This window comes from Schistocerca piceifrons, chromosome 6 (genome assembly GCF_021461385.2).
Source record: "Schistocerca piceifrons isolate TAMUIC-IGC-003096 chromosome 6, iqSchPice1.1, whole genome shotgun sequence".
Taxonomy (NCBI): Eukaryota; Metazoa; Arthropoda; class Insecta; order Orthoptera; family Acrididae; genus Schistocerca; species Schistocerca piceifrons.
The window spans coordinates 522,586,604-522,611,276 of record NC_060143.1 but is presented as its reverse complement, the minus strand read 5'-3'; the positions used below and the strand labels follow the sequence as shown (position 1 = coordinate 522,611,276).

At 42.6% G+C, this 24,673-nt stretch overlaps 1 pseudogene; it reads left to right on the top strand.

Moving 5' to 3' along the window:
- The first annotated feature begins 22,663 nt into the window (after window positions 1–22,663).
- LOC124803751 lies at window positions 22,664–22,781 on the top strand (annotated as a pseudogene).
- Window positions 22,782–24,673: the final 1,892 nt, after the last annotated feature.

Sequence of the window (24,673 nt, the reverse complement as noted above, 5' to 3'; positions counted from 1 at the left end):
GATAAAAGTCGGATTGTAGCCTATCGCGATTGCGGTTTATCGCATCGTGACATTGCTGCTCGCGTTGGTCGAGATCCAATGACTGTTAGCAGAATACAGGATCGGTGGGTTCAGGGGAGTAATACGGAACGCCGTGCAGGATCCCAACGGCTTCGTATCACTAGCAGTCGAGATGACAGGCATCTTATCCGCAGGGCTGTAACGGATCGTGCAGCCACGTCTCGATCCCTGAGTCAACAGATGGGAACGTTTGCAAGACAACAACCGTCTGCACGAACAGTTCGACGACGTTTGCAGCAGCATGTACTACAAGCTCGGAGACCGTGGCTTCGGTTAACCTTGAAGCTGCATCATAGACAGGTGCGATGGTGTACTCGACGACGAACCTGGGTGCACGAATGGCAAAACGTCATTTTTTGGGATGAATCCAGGTTCTGTTTACAACATCATGATCGTCGCATCCGTGTTTGGCGACATCGCGGTGAACGAACATTGAAAGCGTGTAATCGTCGTCGCCATACTGGCGTATCACCCGGCGTGATGGTATGGGCTGGCGTTGGTTACACGTCTCAGTCACCTCTTGTTCGCATTGACGGCACTTTGAACAGTGGACGTTACATTTCAGATGTGTTACGACCCGTGGCTCTACCCTTTATTCGATTCCTGCAGAACCCTACATTTCAGCAGGGTAATGCACGACCGCATGTTGCAGGTCCTGTGGGGCCTTTCTGGATACAGAAAATGTTCAACTGCTGCCCTGGCCAGCACATTCTCCAGATCTCTCACCAATTGAAAACGTCTGGTCAATGGTGGCCGAGCAACTGGCTCGTCTCAATACGCCAGTCACTACTCTTGATGAACTGTGGTATCGTGTTGAAGCTGCATGGACAGCTGTACCTGTACACGCCATCCAATCTCTGTTTGAGTCAATGTCCAGGCGTATCAAGGCCGTTATTACGGCCAGAGGTGGTTGTTTTGGGTACTGATTTCTCAGGATCTATGCACACAAATTTCTTGAAAGTGTAATCACATGTCAGTTCTAGTGTAATACATATGTCTAATGAATACCCGTTTATCATCTGCATTTTTTCTTGGTGTAGCAATTTTAATAGCCAGTAGTGTAGATGAAATCTGTTGTCTACAGGAGATCATTTAACATTTAAGGTCAGGTGCTGGCAAATCTAGGGACAACCTTGTTAAATGGTGACATTCCAAAGGACCGACACAATATGTATGCGGGGGAGAACAGATAACAAATCACCTGAACCACTGTCCATTATGCACTAAGTCATCCTGCGATGAAGAGTTGATGTAGACTAGAGACGGTGCAGCTGCTATTTCTCAATTCAGGCTACGATAATTTAGTTTATTATGTAAACTATGTAAATTGTGAAATCTATTGTTTTAGTCGTATCTCTCAGTGTTGTACACTCATGTGAGACAGAGTTTTCGACAGCTTCTCACTCGAGTAAATTAGTGCCGAGAGATGTTATTTGATGAGCTTATTACAAAAGACACTGAGCAATAAAATTAAAGGATCAGTCTTCCGAAATCCCGTCATTGTCACCAATGCCGTCGTATAAGTTTGAGGTTTGGATGCCTACAAACTATTCCGTGATGGTGGAAGGGTCTGGCGCCCTGCGGCGTCATCCTTGTGTTCGGGACGATTCAAACAGCAAAGTGGCGGCACATTAAAAAGAAAAGTCACATCTCAGAGTTGTAAGGTAGGCTAATGAAGTCATATTGGCACCAAAGGTCACCGCAATTCTGCTCAACACTACAGAGGACGTGTCACACGATGGAAAGGTCGTCACATCCCCTCTTACCCCCTATTTCATCATTTTTTGTTTCACGCCTTTGCGATGGCGGTCAAAAACGCTGTCACAGAGATGAAACCACGCGGATTTTGTGTGGCTGCCAACGGCCATACCGTTCAGAACGCACAAGTTCTCGTCCGCTCACCGAAAGTAAACAATATGGGGACCGCGTTAGTGCTTGGAAGGACGAACACATGGGAACACCAGGTGCTGTTGGCCCCATTCTTTGCCAATGGCCTTCCCCGAGTGGTAACACCAGTTTGCGTTAAGACGTTCAAACTGCATGGTTGACCAGGGGGCATGATGGCAGTTAGTATGCACTGTATGATTTGGTTTAGTGACGGAATACACTTTCATTTGGATGAGTTCGACAATAACCAAACGTGGCGCATTTAAGAGGGGTAGGACGTCAAACGGGCCGACTTGGAGCAGGAGAGGCACCACAGGATATTTTAATTTCGACTGTCTATACCTTTACAAATAAATTCATAAAACTTTGACAGCATGACCAGGAAGGATTCAGGATTCACACTAGGAGTGGAAGTTCAAGAATACGAGAAAATAATTGTGTTTTACATGTGAAATTTCATATTTACAGGTTGCATTTGGTGCTAGAGGTAGACTTTTCCTCATACGTAAGTGAGATTCTTCGATGATTATCGCACAACATACAAACCATACTTACAGGTGTATAAAATTCTTGAATTTATTTAATTTATGAAAAAATTAATGAGCTGTTACAATTTAAACTTCATGTTTAGAAAAAACTCAAATTTTATAGTTAATTATCTCAATTTTACCACAGTTTTTAATAGAGTCGGAAAATTCTGGAGTTTCATAGACCTGTAAGTATGGATTGTATGCTGTGCAAAATACATCGAAGAATTTCTCTTACTTATGAAGAAAAGTGTAACTATAGCAACAAATGCAGCCAATAGTAAGCGAAAAAATGATGAAATTTCACATGTAAAAAAATTGATTTTATTTTGTTTCTGAACTTCCCCTGCTATAAGTGTGAAACCTGAATCCTTCCTGGTCATCCTGACAAAGTACTATGATTTTATTTGTAAAAGTATAGAAAGTGGAAATTAAAACGTCCTGTGGTGCCTCTCCTGCTGCAAGTCAGCCCTTTTGACGTCCTGCCCTCCTTAAGGGACTGACAACCCGCATTTGGCGATCGAGAAGTCCCTTCACCCTCAACGGGTGACGGGTGCATCTCAACGTCCAGTCACGGAATAATAGGTGCGATATTCCTTGACGGAACCGTGACTACCGAACGGTAATTGAAGGTTCTGGAAGATGATTTCATCGCCATTGTCCAAAGTGCCCTGATTTCGACAAGATGCTGTTCGACCCAATCGATGCAGGAGAGTGTTTGACGTCCTGCAGGAGCACTCTGCAGACTACATTCTGGCTCTGAGGCACTCAGAGGACACTGGCATGGGCCTCGATTGGCTGCCATATTCTTTGAATCTGAACACATGTGACTCCTTGTTGTGGGGCTATGTTAAAGACAAGGTGTACAGCAATAACCCCAAAACCATTGCTGAGCTGAAAACAGCCATTCAGGGGGTCATCGATAGCATCGATGTTCCGACACTTCAGCGGGGTGATGCAGAATTTCACTATTCGTCTACGCCGTATCATCGTCAATGATGCCAGGCATATCTAACATGTCATGACCAAAATCCACATATCTGTAGTGACGTTTGAATCCTGGTACTCAAGGAAGGCGGGATTGGGTTACGATTGTGGACGGGGCCGCAATCAGGTACTGTTGGTTCCCTTTTGCGATTACACACATTTATTTTAAAACGGTAATTCAAGATTCAACAATAAATAAATATATCACATGTTGTTAATGAAGGAACAAACAAGTGTGTTATTGGTTGGTTGCTTTGGGGAAGCAGACCAGACAGCGAGGTCATCGGTCTCGTCGGATTAGGTAAGGATGGGGAAGGAAGTCGGCCGTGCCCTTTCAGAGGAACCATCCCGGTATTTACCTGGAGTGATTTAGGGAAATCACGGAAAACCTAAATCAGGATGGCCGGACGCGGGATTGAACCGTCGTCCTCCCGAATGCGAGTCCAGTGCCTAACCACTGCGCCACCTCGCTCGGTAAAGTGTGTTATTAATAGTGCTTTCAGTGTGTTACAATTTACCAAATGGGCATAAAATACAGACACAGCAAATAATGCTTTAAAAACAAGCCAATGTGATCCCAATTAGAATTTTAAGGCAAGTAACCACAGTCACGGCTGAAGGCCTTTAATGCCAAGAACGGCAATTATAAAAAAAAATTAACAAATACAACAGCAAAGTTTAATGTAAAAGGACAAGCAACTGATCACCAAACAGGTGAGACAAAATGATGGTAAACTTCGTAACACAATCATTTAAATCTGCTGTAAAGCAAAGAATGGCAATTATATAAAAAATGTAGAAAAAAATTTAGCAAATACAATAATAAAAGGGCCAGTCACAGACGGTGCACCAGGAATCGACCTCGGAGTAGGTCCGTCAAAAAACACATTCGCGAGTGATGAGATAGGCAGACAAGAGTTGCATTCACTTCACAAGAAGGTAACTCATACTAGTGGTAGTCTAACGAATGACTAATGATAATCTTGCTGAGGCTACCTTACGTCCAATAAACCAATTGCAAAGACGTCAAAATACGCCAAAGCCAGAACCGGCGGTCTGGATTCACCCCACAGAATACTGTGCTTAGAGCGCCCGGAGCGAGAAAGGAATCACCACCACCAGAGTAAAAAAATCGCCACCCAACCTACAATCAAGAAAACTGCCAAAACTACACGCCTCACCAGACAGCAGTGGCAAGGCGAGGAAACGTACACTGCCATTACATACACTAACCCCAGGGCAGGTAACTGGAGCGTTAGCAGCGACAAAGCAGGAAACTTAACAAACAGTAACAAACTGAACGCAATAAATAATCGGCCTTCCCCAAGCACTCCACTCGCTGCTCTTCGCCTCAGCAATACTACAAGCAGCAACACGAACGCAAGTCACTGGAGAATTGCGAGATCTCACAATGGTGGTTTCTTTACTTGAATTCAAATGCACTCAAAACTTGCAGGATCCGGTTTACGACAAGGTCGTGCACCCTCGTGACCACAGGCCTTCGGTCCGGCAGACCATGAGTGCCTCCAGCGGTCCCGGCGTGTTTTCGCCACGCGCGGACCTGGCTCATCCTGAGTCCCCAACCGAAATGCACACTGACACGACCCAGAAGAACCAAAGATAGGGCCACATTTACTACATATCGATAACCGCTGCTGCTGCCACTAGCGGACAGGCAACGCTTGCGAAACCAAGAGGCGCCAGTCAACACGAGAAGAGAAACAACCGCAACCATGTCAACTAAACGATACCGTCTGGCCTCCAACAGAGGACAGCAACCTACAAGCAGCATCAACGCGAGCCACAGCATGGCTCAACGTTTACATGTTCAGTAAACTGTGTGCACGCATAAAGCATGTGCATGCCTTAGTTTGTAGCTAATTTACGTTTTTTCCTGCAGTTCAGTAATTGTCACCCTGTAGGTCAAGCGCCCTCGGGCTTGCCTAGCACTTGGGCGAGTGACCGTCTGGGTTTGTGAAGAACGTTCGCAAGGAGCTACTTGATTCTGGAGTAGTGGCTCCAGTCACGGAAACCGAATTCGGAAGAGACACTGATGAGCTGATCACATGCCCCTCTATTTCCGCATCCAGTGACGCCTCTTGGCTGAGAATGACGCGGCTTTCCGGTGCCTGTTCGGAAGTAGTTCTTTTCCGTTCTTCAGTTTCTTTTGGATGGCTGACGAAAACATTTCAGACAGGCCGCCGCTCAAAGTCGACACGAAAAGGCCTGAGCATGCGGCTTAGTGCGTCACTGAAACCGATGCTTCCCTTGGGGCGCAGTTACCCGCATATTACGCGGAGGAAAGTGGCAGTTCGCGGTCTAAGAAGCAACAGTCTTATGTGCTCGCCAACGTTCGACAGTGCTGCCACTCCCTGGGCGTTTCATTCCTATTACAAGGACATCGTGGATCTGGAACCAAGCTGAATGCGATCTAACCCTTTTGGACTGTAGGGCTATCGCAGTTTTTGCCTTGGTACACAGAGTGGAATGAGTAGGGACCGTTCAAAACCACTCGACGAAATATGACTGAGATCTGAAGCAGCAAAGAGAGTTTATGCTCTCTCGTACCCCCTCTTTCGAGACTTCATGTGGCGTGATCTCGGGGAGCGGCAACATTAACATGTGTGTGAATAAAACGGGAAAGAGTCACTCTACAACACTGCAGTTTGGTGATACCCTCGACGCGACCCACACATCTTTGTTGAGCACGTTACAAATGTACCTGCCAGAAACGTCGAAACAAGTTCAGCGTGACGCCTTCTCTTGCGGTTGTGGGTTAGGCAACCCCTTCAACACCCAATATGTGGGGTTTGCCTGGCTTCAGGCGCTAGAGAAGCACCGAGGCTGAATGTGTCTCGAAGTTTCTGGTAGCTGATTTGTAACGGTCTTAACGAAGACTCGTTGGTGGCATCGAGGGTGTTGCTGAACAGTGAGGGTCTTAGAAAGATTCTTTCCCATTTTATTCACACACTTGTTAATGTTGTAGCCCTTTGTGATCGCACCACATGAGGGGTCGAAACAGGTGGCTGAAAAAGCATTAACACCCCTTACTGTTTCAAGTCATGTTCAGATTTTCTCGAATGGATCTGAATGGTGCCTTCTGGTTCCACTCTGTGTACCGGAGCAAAAATTGTGGTCGCACCTCACTCCGAAGGGGGTAGAACACATTCAGCGGGGATACAGACCCACAATGTGCTAGCAGTAGGTCACTTTCGACCAAGTAATGTCTGGGAATCAACTTCCCAAGGCAAGCGCTGGTTTCAAAGTTTTCGTTTATGCTACACGTTGATGCCTTTTCGTGTCGATTCTGAACGGTGGCGTGTATGAAATGTTTTCGTAGGCCATCCACAATAAAATCTCGTGACTTCAAAGCGGGGTGTCGCATATTCGACCTCCATTCCAGAAGCGTCTAAACGAGGTGTGAAACTTGGGAAGCCGGAAGGTGTGGCCGAGTGGTTCTAGGCGTTTCAGTCTGGTACCGCGCGACCGCTACGGTCGCATGTTCGAATCCTGCCTCGGGCATAGATGTGTGTGATGTCCTTAGGTTAGTTAGGTTTAAGTAGTTCTAAGTTCTAGGGGACTGGTGACCTCAGATGTTAAGTCCCATTTGAATCTTGAGAAGAGTGGATGTGACGACCTTCCCATCGTCTGACACATCCGCGGTGGCATTGGGCAGAATTGTGTTGAACTTTGGTGCAAAGGTTACCTAATGAACCCATCATACAGCACACATGAACTTCTGAACTGTGGGCTTTTCTTTCCGCATATGTCGACACCTTGCTGTTTGAAGGATCGGCAGGAACGAGGGTGATGTCGCAGGCCGTCACACGCTTTTGCGGCACTACAGAAGAAGACTAGACAAATTTTAAACTTATGCGTTGGAATGGAGGTCAATTATGGCGTTTCGAAAAAGTGATCCTTTACTTTTGTTGCGCAGTGTATAAAAGGAAGTGAAAGAGGTAGAAACAGAAGTGTTGGCACCCGGAATCGTGTAATCACGTAGGGCGCTACATACAACATAGAAACAAGTAAGAAAGAGTATAATGAACATTTGCAAGGAATGGAAGCAGAATGATTTACAAAGAAAAATCAAGAAAAACATACCAGTGATGGAATGGAGAACAGGCAGTGAACAGTGTAAGACGTTAAGAGACGAATAACAAGAGAAAGAAAGACAGTTCGAAACACATTTACACTTCCGTAGATATCTTGCACTATCAGTACTGAATAATATCAGATACTTTGTAAATCATGCATACCATATGGAGAAATGGCTACAAAAACCTTGTTCTATGCGTTCGTAAAAGATGTTAGCAACATCGCTAAGACATTGCAAGCGCGAGGTTTATAACCAGATAGGAATGAGGTGCCGTGCAGTTACGCTTTAAAGGAGAGGCAAGACGCAAATTTAGGAGGCTCTCTCTGACAGCCCAGCAGTCCGATCAAAGCCGATTTAGCTCTAACGCGGGAGATATACGCCCTCAAATCCTGAAATAGATCTGAAACTTGAACGGAATTATTTAGCGGTACAACAAATCTCTTAGCGGCGCAGACACTTAAGCCGCGAGATATTGCTGCGTGTCCCGCCCAGATAGCGCTAAACGCCCACAGGTCACGCAGCCATCTCGCCGCTAACATGATCCGGCACGGAAAGAGGAGACCAACAACTCTCGGGTTCCTAACTCAATAAGCGCTGAAGGAGTGAGGGGTATTTCTGGCATCAAGCGACTGGTGGGTATTAAACGATGCCTGGTTGGCGTCAGGGATGTTGATATATCTGACAATAATGTGTATACCTACCATTCGCGGAGTGCAGGTACGTTACAGGTCAATGAAAAAATAATCACTGGCACTGACATCCCAGTAACCCAAAGCGCCTATTACTTTCTGAATGCCAAAATCAGCTTTAAAGTCCAACGCATAAGGATCCCTCCCCATATTTGGATTAAATAGTGACTCTTAACTACTGTTTCTTTATTCTCCTGTTGTTTGAAAGCCATGTGTTAGAAAACGCCTTTCATTTATCATTATACAGGTTGTAAGGTGCTGGCGATGTGCAAACGAATCTAAGCTCTATTTCGTCTGATAAGGAGTCTAAATCTTTGGCTGCATTGCGAAAGCATATCGCTACGTGACACTGTAGCTCAGCCTAAGGCCTATTTGGAAACAGGACAGTTTAGATTTAACTAAGTTGGCCCTTGCTGATGGAGTGATGACGAACATTTGTTGTGTCGAGAACACTGGAGCATTTTTCATTGTTCTGCTTGCGCAAATTCGACGCTTTTGTCCAGTGGTTTACTTCGATGGTCATTTCTAAACTACAACATAAGGAATGTATCGTGAGAACGATTTGCCGTTATATTCTACTCGCATCGCTTTTAGCTTTATAGACATGCTTTCTTTGTAGCCGGGTTAAATCTGAGAGGAAGTTCTTGTCCCGTGCGCAAGGATTAATATTGATCCTTCATTTCCTCATTCGTGAATATAGGTCATGGTACATGTTACTCCCGCACGTATTTAACATTATTACGGGTGCTACAGTTTTTAGGGAGTCCCTTTGTTTTCTATTTTCGACTATTTGTGGTCTTGTATTCCACATGGTCGGGCTTAGGACATATGTGATTTCATTATATAAATTTTCGTGATTATACACTATGTGATCAAAAGTATCCGAACACTCCCAAAAACATAAGTTTTTCATATTAAGTGCTTTGTGCTGCCCCCCACGGCAAGGTAGTCCAGATTAGCGACCTCAGTATTCATTAGACATCTTGAGACAGCAGAATGGGCCGCTCCGAGGAACTCATAGACTTCGAACGTTGTCAAGTGACTGGGTCACTTGTGTCATACGTCTGTAAGCGAGATTTCTAGGAGCACTGCTGAGGAGGCTGTGAGTGAAGCAACTTGTTGCTGCTAGAGTGTTCTGGAAACTGTGACGAGCATATTATCTGCAAATTAGTAAATGTAAAAGATGTCTGAGAGAGAGAGAGAGGGAGAGATAGACACATGACTGTGCTGTAGCAGTTGAGAGTGCCACACATAAGTCTCAAGACTGGGAGAGAAAAAAGCCGTGTGTAATAATAATGTTGGTGAAACGGTGTGTGTCGTAAGTGTGAAAAAAAATTAAAGAAGCTCTTGGGAAGAACCACATTTTTATTGTTTTTTAAAAGAAAACTCTGAGTGCAGTCAAGGTTCATGCCACAGGTGCATAGAAACATTTATTCTTGTTTGAGAGAGAGAGAGAGATAATACGATTCCAGAATACGAACAAACGCTAGAAATTAAACTCATCATACGTGAGTAAAAATTTCTGATAGTTGGGCTAATAGTCGACCTGTCTAATATTTTTCCTTCAGCCTCATTATCGAAGGTTGTGATAATAGCTGGTATGGACAAACACTTCCAATGTTACCAACGAGTTATGGAGATATCCTCTTGCGGGGTGTTCAATGCTAATAATTGTCAGGTCTAAATTGAATGTTCAGATCTGAGGACAGAGTGTTTACGCCTGGCTTGGGAGCAGCTACAGCGTTCCTTGACAGCATTTTCTGGTCTCCCTTGATAATGATGGGCCCAGACAGTCGGCGCCTGAAACTGCTGCTGCTCCTTCGAAGAAACCAATTGTGTTGCTGTTACACCTGTATGTATGCACTAAAGTATAGCTCAGTCGGTGCACTCTGCACTGTCATATGCATTCGCCATGGTACCTCTGCTCTGTGACCTCCGTTAACGCCTGTGTGGTATGTTTCTCGGCGGCCATGTCTTTTGCTGCACTGCTTATGCGGACTATATGACCCTTGTTTTTCGGAGCGGTGCTGACGGCAGAGAGTCGTTGGCATCGGTTGACACCTTTGGCGAATCTTCTGGCAGCTGCCTTAACGTCCGCAAACCGAGCACATTGGCTGTAGCTGTGGGGCTCCCTGAAGACTGCGCTACTATGTCGCGTGTAGCTGCTACTATACGACGCTTAGGACTCGATTTTGCAAATGATTTGCGACAGACAATTGTCGTCATCTGCCGACGCCTACTGTCCCAACTACGAGCTGGGCTCTTAGATCGCTGTTTATCAGCACTCGATCTTTTGCATCGGACACGATATGTAAATGATATTTGGAGTCACGTGACCTCTACGTGGTACAGACACTCGCCATTCCGCCATCCATGGCTCGCCTCTAACGGCATTGGGTTCATAGTTTGCTGTTGCTTGCTGGTCAAGATTCGGTACGAGACACTCACCTTCCCTCGGTGCAGTGGCAGTTTAAGCCTGTATCATTTTCCTGACAGAGGGGTAGTCCTTTCCTCAGATCTCAGATCGTGCTGTAGCCCTGTTGTCCCATGAGCCTCCCCTACCTGCACTGGAGGCCCTTACACCACGCTCTGTCTCAACCCCTATCCAGCTTTCCGAGGTTCCGCCTCCCTTCTTTTACTTCCGCCATTTTTTCCTTGAACTGAGCTACGTCCTTAGTGCGACACTGCCAACGCTCTTGGTGTCCAAGAAGGCAAAACAGGTCAATTAGAGTGGTTGAAGGCAAGTATCCCCACGTCGCCTGGAGTACCGTTGGCTAGCGGTGTGCGCTCCTTATCTTGCCGCTGGCGTCCAGTCTGCTCGGTACCTTACAGTCAATGGGAAGCAAGAATGCCGGTCTAGCGTTCATGGGACTGACCTCGCAGACGCTCCGCTGTATGTCGCCTGTGACACAGACTAGCATCGCCTGGTGAACAGATGGGCGATAGGTCCATGGATCTTGGTGCGGCAGGTGCTGGCCTTAACTAACCGTACGACCTGTCATCAGATACCTCTTAACCTGCTCCTCTTTCCGGACTCGCGAAACTTCCCACAAGCGAAGGCGAACTCCGTGAAGTGGATTTGTGGAAACGCAGTTCACTACTTGTTTGCTGACGGCGAAAAAAATTTCTTTGATTTTCGGCACTTTATTACTGAAACAGATTATGGAGCTGCCGCAGCACAAATATTCTTCGTAGGTCTTTCTTAACCCATCCCGGAGCTGGGGTGCTACTTCATTGAGGAGCTGACCACCACATTTTCCAATTTTGGAACTGGTTACTCTCTGGTCATTGGAATTTTATTCTTAGTGACATCGGTTTCCTGCTAGGCTCGGTGTTAATAAAACAAAAAAGATCAATAAATAAAAATATATAAATAAATAAACATTGTGTCATTCATGTGCTTTGTATCTCTACGTTACCTACACTTTCTTTGGTTCCTGGAGGAGGGAACGGGACATTGTGGCCAGGCCTCGGGTTGCGACCGCTGCCCACTTTGCCGACACCCCTTCTTTTAGACGCCAGGAAGGATCTATATAAAAATATGTGTAATACTAGACTCAAATGCAGCAGTGGCGCCATTAACGTGACCGGCTGATTGAACTATGATGATCATGTGCATTTTAATGAATAATAAAAACACGAGTCATCATCATCATAAACTAAAGGCTGTGCCTTGTCGATTTAGCCACGTCCCTCTCTCCATTGTCATCCTCTTCAATTCTCCATACGATTTTATTCCCATATCTTCTTTGATGTTATTAAAATACGTTGCTCTTGGCCTGCCTCTTGGTTTCTTCCCTAAAACTTTTCCTTCAAATACATTCTTTAGGAACTGGTTGCGTCTCATTATGTGCCCTATAATTTATGATTTTCTTCTTCCTATATAATTTAGCAGCGTTCTGTTCTCATTCACTTCTCTTAAGACCTGTTCATTACTTTTTCTATCTACCCAGCTTGTTTTCGCCATTCTTCTCCATACCCATATTTCCGTTACTTCCAGTCTCTTTTTCTCTGTCTTTCCCAGAATCCACGATTCACATCTGTAGGTTAAGACACTCCAGACTAAAGTTTTGGCAAACTCTTTCCTACTTTCTAGGCTTATATGATTGTATGTTATTAAATTCCTTTTATTTTGGAAAGCTTTCTTTGCCAAGGCTATTCTTCTCTTTATATCTGTGATACATTTACTGTAGTCAGTGATTGTGCTCCCCAAATAACAGAAGTTCTCAACCGGCTCTAGAACATCATTACCTAGTTTAATATTCACTTTACCATTTTCTTTTGTCTTCCTTAGTACCTTAGATTTTGTTTTCTTCTTATTTTTTAGTTTAAATTCTCTAATGATTTTGGCAAATTTTAGCAACATATATTCCTTTTCATTTACTGAGTCAGCAAGTACTGCTATATCGTTTGCAAAACGGATATAGTGTATTCGTTACCCGTTAATTTTAATTCCTTTGGTTATTCTTTTCAATTTTTCAATGTTTTTTTCAATAAATAAGTTGAACAAATATGGTGATAAAGGGCGTCCTCGCCTCATTCCCCCCTTAGTTTTGTTCTTCACACCATTCACTTCTATCTCTGCTTCCTGCCTTTTGTGCAGGTTCGAGATTAATCTTGTGTCCCTCCAATCGATTTGTTTTCATTGTTTGGCCTAACAATTTCCAATTAACCATGTAAAATGCTTTTTTTAAATCTATAAAGGTCAAGTAGATTTTCCTATTAACTCCAAATCGTCTTTCTAATTCCATCCTCAGAGCTAGTATTGCCTCTCTAGTTCCTTTTCCGGATCTGAAACCAAATTGGTCTTCTCACAGCTTTGCCTCAATTTTCTTTATTTGATTTTGTATTATGTTTAACATTATTTTGGAATTGTGGGATAGCAAGGAGATAGTTCTATAGTTCTCACAGTCCAGAGCATTTCCTTTTTTTGGGATTTACTATTTTGCTGTTAAGCAATTCTGTAGGTGGCCCATAGATTTGACATCGACCGCTTGAATCATAATACTTATAGCTGGGCTCATAATTCGAAAGAACAGAGTCATTTTGGAACACTTGGGGTAGCAAATGAAAACCAAGCGAGGACATCAGACAGTCGTAGTATAAGGTGCGTTGGAAATAAGTAATGATCCACAACATTCAGGCACTGCTGTCGTTTTACAAGTTTCGCATATAAATCACTTAGCAACTTACACACGTTCTTCGTTTTTACCAAAAGTAGATATAAAACACTCTGAAGCACTTCTCTTGAGCAATGAATCAACAAACTTCAAGTGGAATCGGGATGTACAGTTCCAGAGTAATAGATTATTGTAGAGTAGGTAACACGTCACTGTTAAGATGTCACTGCTAAGATGGTTCCGTGAATATGGCAAGGTCCTGCATTCTGCCTCCTATGACAGTAGCAGCGATTTCAGTCCACTGGGTGTTGTGTCTGCCCTCACAACGCCGATAATATCTTTACAGCCTTCCAACGCTATTAATACCCTCACAGCCTTCATATAAGTAAGCTGTGAGAGTGAATGTTCTGGTACTAGTGTCAAGAAACATGATGACGTTACGCATAGATACTGTTTAGATAAAATGAGCACTCTGTTGATTGTGCACTTATATTTATATGCTTCAAATGTTGCAACACTGCAAGTGAAATCTATAAATAAACAGCGACCAACACTTCAGTTACTTAGTCAAGCATCAGTATGTCATGCAGTCGTTCAGTTTAGCAGCAAGAAAGCAGACATGTAAGCAGTAGTGCTGATGAATATGACCGTAGTCGGCAGAACATATAGCTTTATATTTCTTTTCTCCTGCAGATGTGGTGAAATCGGTACCTGATGTGCAAATACCGCTGTCCAACAATACGTACAAGCTAAAACCATGTAAGCGCGTTGATACTGTAATGTCTTCAGACTGATTTCTTTCCAGTAGTGATATTCGAAAATCCCGAATAAAATGAGGCCAAAGTAACACTTTTCAGAGACGAGTGGAACTGTCTGTGTGATCATTCAATGCAGACTGCGTCATCCTTCAGTGGGACTATCCACTCTCCAGTGGCCATAATGTCACAACGTGATCCTTATGAACAATAAAAATCTAAAATGACTGTGAGTGTATGTACATTCAGGGATCTACCTTTAGTAACGTAATGTATGCTAGTTACGCGATTCAGCAGGCACTAGACCACAGACTCATCTGGTAACCAAATGTCAGCAATATCTACGAGATATTATGGGTCAGTTTACTGCAGCCAGTACGGCAAACACTGTATTCACCATTGGAGGAAGCAGTTGCTCAGCTTTGAGACACCTGCTGCTTATCAGTAGATGTAACTATATATGATGCAATGTGCCAGATACTGCCATGCAGCTACGTTCATATTTAAGTTCATTTATATACCCAGCATGCAATTCACAGGTATATGCATAAGAACCATCGTACACTAATCATAAATACATAGTCATTGCAATGGCTGAGTGAATGACGCACCGTCGTCGTAAGGAGCTTGTAGTAACCGACTGGTCCTGCAGCTACGATGGAAATCTGAGGAAGAATAATAACTCGTTACTTCCTGACGACATCTGGGCTTCAATTCTTAATGCTTCAGGGTGTGGAACAACTAATTTAATTCTGTCACTCTTAGCACACCCCCAGTGGGTTCGACTGGAGCATATATGCATTTTCAAAAATACTGTTTCAACTAAAATACGAGCTATTACAGGGGATTTCACGTGGAATTGACGAGTTACGTACCAGACATTCAGCGAAAGCATTGATATCCAATTACCAGAAACACAACACAGATTTTATATGCGATGATGTCACCATGGAGAATTAGAATCAGATACGCAGATATTTCTACTTCCGTGAAAGTGTGAAAATAGACGTTTTATATTTGAGTCACATGTATTCCCGGACTTCAGAGTAAATAGTTCATCATAATTATAAACTCATCATCGCTCTCAAAGAGGACAATATGAATTTAAAGTATATTTACCAGGTACTTACATGTAGGTAGTGACAATTTTTAAACATCTTCACAGGTTCCTGTAATTATGCGCATTGTGTGTTTCTGGTGATTGACAGAAATAGAAAATTGAATGACAGCACGCCTAGATGAACTTTCCAAAAGGTCGTTGATATTAAAAAATAGTGGCAGTATACGATATGCATGGATGTGTTCGGATTTTTGTTGGGCATTGAGGCTGTTAGAACATTCGTCAGTAGGTGGACCCAAAAATTGAAGTTATGAACGAAACTTTTAGTAGTCATACTACAGAAATGCAGGCGTTGGGCAACGTCATGTAAACTATAACTGCAAACATCAATGAAATAGAAGAAACGCTGGAAGCCATAACGTAACGCTCACTCACGATACAACTGAAATGCAGACGCTGGGTAGTCCAGTGAAAGCAGTAACAGCAAAGGTCCATGAAATAAGAGAGACGTTGGACGATATAAAACAAAATCCTCTAGTACATATTAAGGAGAAAAATTATCATGAAGAAAGCACTAGAAGGCTTCTGCAGCTAATGCCTGTAACAAACTAGATTGCAAAAACAGATGCAGGCATATGAAGAGAAATTATATAAGATGCAAGCAACATCGAGGTCAGCTTAGTACGCTGCAAACTGTTGACAAAACACAAAATGATCGAGGCATAGAAAGCTGTTTGAAGGAAATTACTACTAGAAGTAGGACAGCTATGGCAAAATAAAACTCAATCGTGGACTTTTAAACTAGTTACTCATTCCATCGAGTGGCTCTCAAAGACTGGAAAAGACAAAGAAGAAGAAGTGAAAAACGCAACTGCTGATTTTATTAATCGGTAGAGTGGTAATAAGATAGACAAAGTATTTGGCTTCAGCAGGATGAAATCATATGTTTTGGGCATCCAGACTAGAAGTTTAACTGAGCACATGATACAAACTGGCGGTCGAGAATTTGAAAGTACACCAAGTTTACAGAATCTAATATTCCCAAGAGCAACAAAACCTGAGAATTATTTACAGAGATAATTACAAAAGTACAGTGATATGTCACATTAAACAGGTTTTCATGAGAAAGTCAACAGAGAAGCGAAGATTACATTCAGTATGAAATACAAGAATATGATGAAACCAGCGTCAGTGTGAGAACATTGCACAGGTGAAGGCATTGACAGCCAACAGAAGAGAGTTACCAATATACCTCTGGAGTATATACACTACGATGACCCCTATGAAAACCGCACAGCCGGAACTATAAGTGACAGGACAAAGATAGTACAAGGTGCGAATATTGATAGACACCGTTGCTGCCACTCGCGGAGAGAGAGGATAACAGCATAATCACGAAAACCGCGGGAGACTAAACACAGAATAGCAACCAAGGTTTAATCCAACACGTAACATGAGCCAGCCACGGCTCAGTGTAGACTCTACCCGTTAAAGCAAAGACTGGATGCGACGTTGCACAGGTATTGGACCAGCTGATGCAGACAGGTATGAACGAATCTCCACATAACGTGCAAACTAATCACGGTGGTGAATTTGGTAATGGATCGGTAACGAAATACGATACTACCCAACGTTTTCATACTTGAAAGCAAGTATTGAGGGATGTTTGAACAGAATGGTGACATCACATATGTGAAAGCAATTCATTCTTCACGGATCATATGTATGGTGAGATATTCTCCAGAAAATAATCAATCAGTGTAACTGTACTCATCACAGAACAATAAAAATGCACCCTATTGATTTCTGTGACAATGAACTTCCAAGTACAGTACATTATTGTGTTAAAATGATGGATGCATGCAACCAAAAATGTAATTTCGATGACCTGATGCGTATTACAAAACAGAAGACAGCATTCGAAACCTCATACCTACCAACCTGGTCAATGGAGATACTTACAGTTTATAAAGCGCAGTGTACAAATCCAAGAACTGTCATCTTAAAGACGACAATGGTTGTGAAACAGGCAGAAGTTTCTACACACAGGAATAACAGAGAAGTTCTGAGCCGGATGTGTATCTCATAATGTCATAAGACACTGAAGGAACAAAGCTCTATTAAAAATGCTTGGAGTCCCTAACTAAAGAGACAACAGAGTTTAGCTAGCAATTTTCAGTTGGGACTCTACACAAAGAACCAAATAAACTGGTACACCAGCCTAATATTGTGAAGAACCCCCGCGAGCACGCAGAAATACCGCAACACGACGTGGCATGGTCTTGACTAACATTTGAAGTAGCGCTGGAGGGAACTGACATCATGAATCTCTCAGGGCTGTCCTTAAATCCGTAAGAGTACGAGGGGGTTGAGAGCTCTTCTGAACAGCACGTTGCAAGGCGTCCCAGATATACTCAATAATGTTCATGTGTGGGGAGTTTGGTGGCCAGCGGAAATGTTTAAGCTCGGAAGAGTGTTCCTGGAGCCACTCTTCAGCAGTTCTTGACGTGTGGGGTGTCGCATTGTCCTGCTGGAATTGTCCAAGTCCGTCGGAATGCACAATGGAAATGAATGGATGCAGGTGATCAGACTGGATGCTTACATACGTGTCACTTGTCAGAGTCGTACCCACACGTATCAGGGATCCCATATCACTCCAACTGCACGCGCCACATTCCATTAGAGAGCCTCCAACAGATTGAACAGTCTCCTTTTGTCATGCAGGGTCCATGGATTCATGATGTTGTCTCCATAGCCGTACACGTCCATCCGCTCGATATAATTTGAAACGAGAATCGTCCGACCAGGTAACGTTCAAGAGACCAATGTCGGTGTTGACGGGCCCAGGCGAGGCGTAAACTTTGTGTCGTGCAGTCATCAAGGGTACACGAGTGGGTCTTCGGCTCGGAAAGCCCATATCGATAACGCTTCGTAGAATGGTTCGCACGATGACACTTGTTGATAGCCCAGCATTGAAATCTGCAGCAATTTGTGGAAGGGTTGAACTTCTCTCGTGTTGAACTATTGTCTTCAGTCGTCGTTGGTTCCGTTCTTGCAGGATCTTTTTCTGGCCGCAACGATGTCGGAGATTTGATGTTTTGCCGAATTCTTGACATTCATGGTACACTCGTGAAATGGTCGTACGGGAAAATCCCCACTTCATCGGTACCTCGGAGGTGCTGTGTCCCATCGCTCGTGCGCCTACTATAACACTACGTTCAGACTTACTTAAATCTTGATAACTTGCCATTGTAGCAGCAGTAACCGATCTAACACCTGTTGTCTTATGTAGGCGTTGCCGGCCGCAGCGCCGTTTTCTGCCTATTTACATACCTCTGTATTTGAATATACATGCCTATACCAGTTTCTGTGGTTCTTCAGTGTGTTAGATTTTAGTCGTGTTTTGGAGAAGAAACCCAATAAAATTTACGTACCGGAACTGGCTGTGGGTATATTGCCAGACACCACAATTCGTGACTAGTGCAAGGTAGCAACGAATTCGTATCTCAGCGGTATACTGATTCACACGCTTTTTTCCTAAAGTGGTTGAAGGATATAAAATCACTTAAATGCCGGTTAGTCCTATATACCTTCGACTAGTTGCTCTGACATTAGACCATCTTGATCTGAAAACAGTGGATGAGGATGGCAATAATAAAGTTCCATTAAGTTTCTGGTCATGGGAGCTGTATGAATACCCTTTTCTACGGACCTCTTGCAAATAAGCTTGCGCCATTAAATTGGCTGTCGACTTGCTAAGTAATTATGGTGCTGCAAACAGATGGGAGAAGACACGTAAAAAAGATTGGAGATGTGTTCGACAACTGTAAACTGATCAGTGTAAAGGTGTTTAAGAATGCTGAACATTTTACATGCCATATTAATTTGGAGCTTCACTAGGGTGAGGCCTGTTTAGTCTACTACGTCCAGGGGTAACTCTGATGAAGAAACCACCATTACATCGTGTAATACAATGGGACCTAGGATTCTGTGGAGACCCAACATTTGCGATGAAGAAGAGATGTAATATATTTAAAAGCCGTCCACATTTCAGTTCATGAAGAAGTACTGCTTTGGAACATTAAACGTAAATTCTCTTCTGAAAATTTGGAAACAAAAGGATTTATAATTATTTCTGCAGAAGAAAGATATACAGATTATAGATTCTTAGATGAGAATGTAGTTGATACAGAACATCATAGAATTTATAAACGGAAACCAGCAGTGAGAATGATGGAAAACAGTCCGATGTTTGGAACAGCATTTTATTTAAACAAAGAAATCGTAGACAGTGTAACAGAATTCAGATCGAATTCAGAATGAAAATTCATGTTAACAATAAAGTGCAAGAATAAAAGTTACCCCCTCATAAACTGTCATGCACCTATAAATGCAGACAACAGAAGAAATCTGGAGAAAGTAAATCATTTCTGGGATCTTGTAGAATCTGAAATTTCTATCATACCTAAAAAGAACGTTAAAATACTTCTTGGTGACTTCAATAAGCTTATTGGGAGGGAAAAGAAATTTAGGACTACTGTAGGTCAATATCCAGCACACTCAAGAACAAACAGAAATGGTGAAAGGCTTATCAATGTGGGTAAAATAGTCTAGCTAAAACTCATGTCCACACATTTCCGCAAACTACCAAGAAAAGCCCAAACTTGGAGACATCCAAATCCTAATCAAGGAGAGTTTCAACTGGATCATGAATCCATATCTAAAAGGTATATCACCGAAATTATGACTATTAAAATAGTTAGAAATGGGGAATTCGACTCAGATCATTATCTCTTTGATTAAAATAAATCTTCTCCCATCCAAAACAATAAAGGCGACCAAGAAAGTGATCAGATCCAACACCACTACAGCAAATATTACAAAAGAAAATATAGAGAAATTTAGAGAAGAAATTGAGACAAGTAAAGAAGCTGATTGGCGTGAGCTCCAAATAACTCAAGCGCAGAGAAAACTTTAGGATCGGCCAACAATAAAAGGAAGACATGGTGGAATGAGGAGCGTGAAGAAGCAGTAATAGAAAGAGCTCAAAAATGGAGAAAATGGAGATGTTCGAAAAAGGAGGAAGACCTTGAACAATTGAGACAACAAAGAAAAGAAACATCAAAAATAAACCGGAAAATCAAAAGAAACTTTGAAAATTCTCAGCTTATTGAAACTGAACAAATTTCACCAAAAATAATACTAGAAATTTTTACTAAACTGTTAAAAACACACTTCAAGGATATAAGGCACCAAGTATTTGTTCCAAAGATGAAAATGGCAAAATTGAATTAAATAACAAAGAAAATTGTGAAATTTTGGCAAAATCTTTGGAAAAGCTGTTAAACTACCCAATACCAACAGATAAATTAGAATTTCCAGTGACACCTCAAAATCTAGAGGAAGATTTCCTACCAACAGAGTTAGAAATTCATGAAGCCATCAAAACACTCAAAAACAATAAAGCAAGTGATGAAGATTCCATTACAGCAGAATTATTGAAGTGGTCGGAAACAAAAATCATAAAGGATCTACAGCGGCGTTTTGAGAACGTATGGAAAACTGAAAAAACTCCAGTTGAATGGAAAACACCATTAATACTCGCTACTTAAAAAGGGAGACAATGTGTCAATAATTACAGAGAAGTGTCACTTCTACCAGAAGCATACAAAATATTATCAAAAATTCTCCTGAACAGAGACGTAGAGACTTTAGACAAACAATGGGGAGAATATCCGGCTGGTTTTCGAAAGGGAAGATCCTTGCAGAACAAATTTTTAACTTAAAGTCAATAATTCGCAGTAGAATGTTAACCAGCAAACCAATAATAGTGTCATTTATTGATTTCAAGAAAGTATTTGATTGGTTAGGCAGAGAAACGATAGATAAGGTCATTAGAGAATTTGGTGTTAAATAAAAATTAGCAAATATAATTCGTGAAACACTAACAGGCACAATATCTAAAGTTAAATTTATGGGAGAAGTATCAGCCATTTGAAATAAAAACTGGTGTTAGACAAGGTGATGGTTTATCACTTTTACTGTTTAATTGTGTTCTAGGAAAAATGTTAGGATGTGGAATTCGGAGCTAAAATGTCACAAAATTGCACTGACAACTCTGGGAAGGAAACAAGTGGAATAAAGGTAAAGTGCTTGGCTTTTGCAGATGATTTTGCAATACTTTCAGAAAACCGGACAGAAGCAGTTATTCAGATAAACCTCCTGAAAAAAATAGCAAACAGAACTGGTCTCAAAATTTCAGATGAAAAAACAAAATTCATGACAAACATAAAAAATGCGCCAAAATTCATAGAAGCACATGTAGATAAAAGAACATGGACAGAAGAAAGGAAAAGATTTCATTGGGAGAAAATGAACGAACAATCGAAAAATTGGAAACACCAACAACGGAGGAAGAGGAACTGAAGTTGTCAACGAGATCCTAATTGGTCAATACGACTGCAAAAAAAAAAAAAAAAAACTTAGATGGAACTTCACACCATTCGTCATAATAGACTGCTCTAACTAAAAAGGAACTATTAAATTAGGTCCCATTGATATTCAAACTGAATTTGAAACATTGGAATATTTCCCATTAGGCAGTATTCCACAGTGTTCAGTTACTCACTTTCGACTAGAGTTGTGAAGTGACCCGTATAAAGACACATATGTGTTTCACATGCATGCCATTTCAACGTGAATCCTCAGTTCGCAAGCATTGTGCCTGATGCGCAGGGCTTTAGCGATGACTGCGGCCACTTTGTGTTCAAAGATGTGGTTTTCTCGCATTTAAAGACTTAGGGTGTATTTCCATATAATTGTCGCTTTGTCCCAACCATTCAGAAGAATGAAATGTGTCAATACTCGGCAAACAATAGCGTGGTTGGCTCGATTCCATCATGACAAGAGCTGGGCTTAAAATAGAATGTGCTACGAGGATATGCAGTCATCACTCTACATCTCTCATCACAGAGACAACAACGTGTACATCAAAGGCCGTAAGAAGGTGGTCTGGACATTTTCAGGAATGCTACTATTTGTAGTTTGGAATCATTCAGCTGTCCCTGAAGTCAACACCTCGAGCAAATACATGAGGGTGGAGAAGAAGGGAAAAAACACAGTTTTATATTTGCTTCAGATAACGTGCAAATACTATTAAAATAGACGATCAATAAATAACACTATTTTCCTAAAGAAACTCTTGTATTTATATAGATATTCCCGACCACATTTATGCTTATTTTATCTACGGATATGTTTGCCAGATAAGTTTTTTACAAACAGTTTCTATACCTGTCGTCGACAATTGGTGAAATTATTATAGAAGCTTCTGCAATACATTGCTCAAATCGTTGGCGATCAGTGGCAGCTTGCAGCTCACGTATTCCATCTTGTGCATCTCTTTATACTGTCTAATCCCAGTCGTTTAACGTTCTAAGTACTTCTTTAGAGAAATTAACCCTCTATAGCTTAATCTCCGGCAACGGCCTTGCCGCAGTGGATACACCGGTTCACGTGAGAACACCGAAGTTAAGCGCTGTCGGGCGTGGCCGGCACTTGGATGGGTGACCATCCAGGCCGCCATGCACTGTTGCCATTTTTTCGGGGTGCACTCAGCCTCGTGAGGAGTTACTCGAGCGAATAGTAGCAGCTTCGGTCATGAATACTATCTTACGACCGGGGGAGCTGTGTGCTGACCCTACGCCCCTCCTAACCGCATCCTCCTCTGAGGATGCCACGGCGGTTGGATGGTCCCGGTAGGCCACTGTACCAGTACTGAGCGTGTACCTATACGCTGGGACCTATTTCAAAGCGTTATGGGTAGCGAGAGAGGCATAGCGGACTGCGACTTGAAACCCTTATCAGTACCTGCTGCATGTTTGAGCTCCTAAGTAACTCTGCAGGGCACTGCCTCTGCCTCATTCTCTCTCTGATCACTGCCTAACACTGACACCGAAAAATGATACATTCAGGTGGTAATTGTGATGTTGATTTGTGCAATATGTGGTCATGTATGCCAGTCAGTAATGATGATGACACCACACGGTTGATATTGTTTGTCAATAATGGTGTAACGCCATACATCTGGAACGATTACAAACATAAAGTCAGCATTTTACGCTCTCTGTGTCTCCCTCTCTCTCTCTATCTCTCTCTCTCTCTCTCTCTCTCTCTCTCTCACTCACTCACTCGGGTGGTCGATTGATCGTGACTGGGCCAAATACTTCACGAAATAAGCATCAAACGAAAAAACTACGAAGAACGAAACTTGTCTAACTTGAAGGGGGAAACCAGATGACGCTATGGTTGGCCCGCTAGATGGCGCTACCATAGGTCAAACGGATATCAACTGCGTCTTTTTAAATAGGGACCCCCATTTTTATTACATATTGGTGTAATACGTAAAGAAATATGAATGTTTTAGTTGGACCACTTTTTTCGCTTTGTGGTAGATGGCGCTGTAATAGTCACAAACATATGGCTCACAATTTTAGACGAACAGTTGGTAAGAGGTAGGTTTTTTAAATTAAAAAAAAAACGTAGGTACGTTTGAACATTTTATTTCGGTTGTTCCAATGTGATACCGTTTCTGAGAACGCATGCTGTTACAGTGTGATTACCTGTAAATACCACATCAATGCAATAAATGCTCAAAATGATGCCCGTCAACCTCAACGCATTTGGCAATAAGTGTAACGACATTCCTCTCAACAGCGAGTAGTTCGCCTTCTGAAATGTTCGCACATGCATTAACAATGCGCTGACGCATGTTGTCAGGCGTTGTCGCTGGGTCACGATAGCAAGTATCCTTCAACTTTCCCCACAGAAAGATATCCGGAGACGTCAGATCCGGTGAACGTGCGGGCCATGGTATGGTGCTTCGACCACCAATCCACCAGTCATGAAATATGTTATTCAATACCGCTTCAACCGCACGCGAGCTATGTGCCGGACATCCATCATGTTGGAAGTACATCGCCTTTCTGTCATGCAATGAAACATCTTGTAGTAACATCGGTAGAACATTACGCAGGAAATCAGCATACATTGCACCATTTATATTGCCATCGATAAAATGGCGGCCAATTATCCTTCCTCCCATAATGTCGCACCATACATTAACCCGCCAAGGTCACTGATGTTCCACTTGTCGCAGCCATCGTGGATTTTCCGTTGCCCAATAGTGCATATTATGCCGGTTTACGTAACCGCTGTTGGTGAATGACGCTTCGTCACTAAATACAACGCGTGCAAAAAATCTGTCATCGTCCCGTAATTTCTCTTGTGCCCAGTGGCAGAACTGTACACAACGTTCAAAATCGTCGCCATGCAATTCGTGGTGCATAGAAATATGGTACGAGTGCAATCGATGTTGATGTAGCATTCTCAACACCGACGATATTGAGATTCCCGATTCTCGCGCAATTTGTCTGCTACTGATGTGCGGATTAGCCTCGACTGCAGCTAAAACACCTACTTAGGCATCAC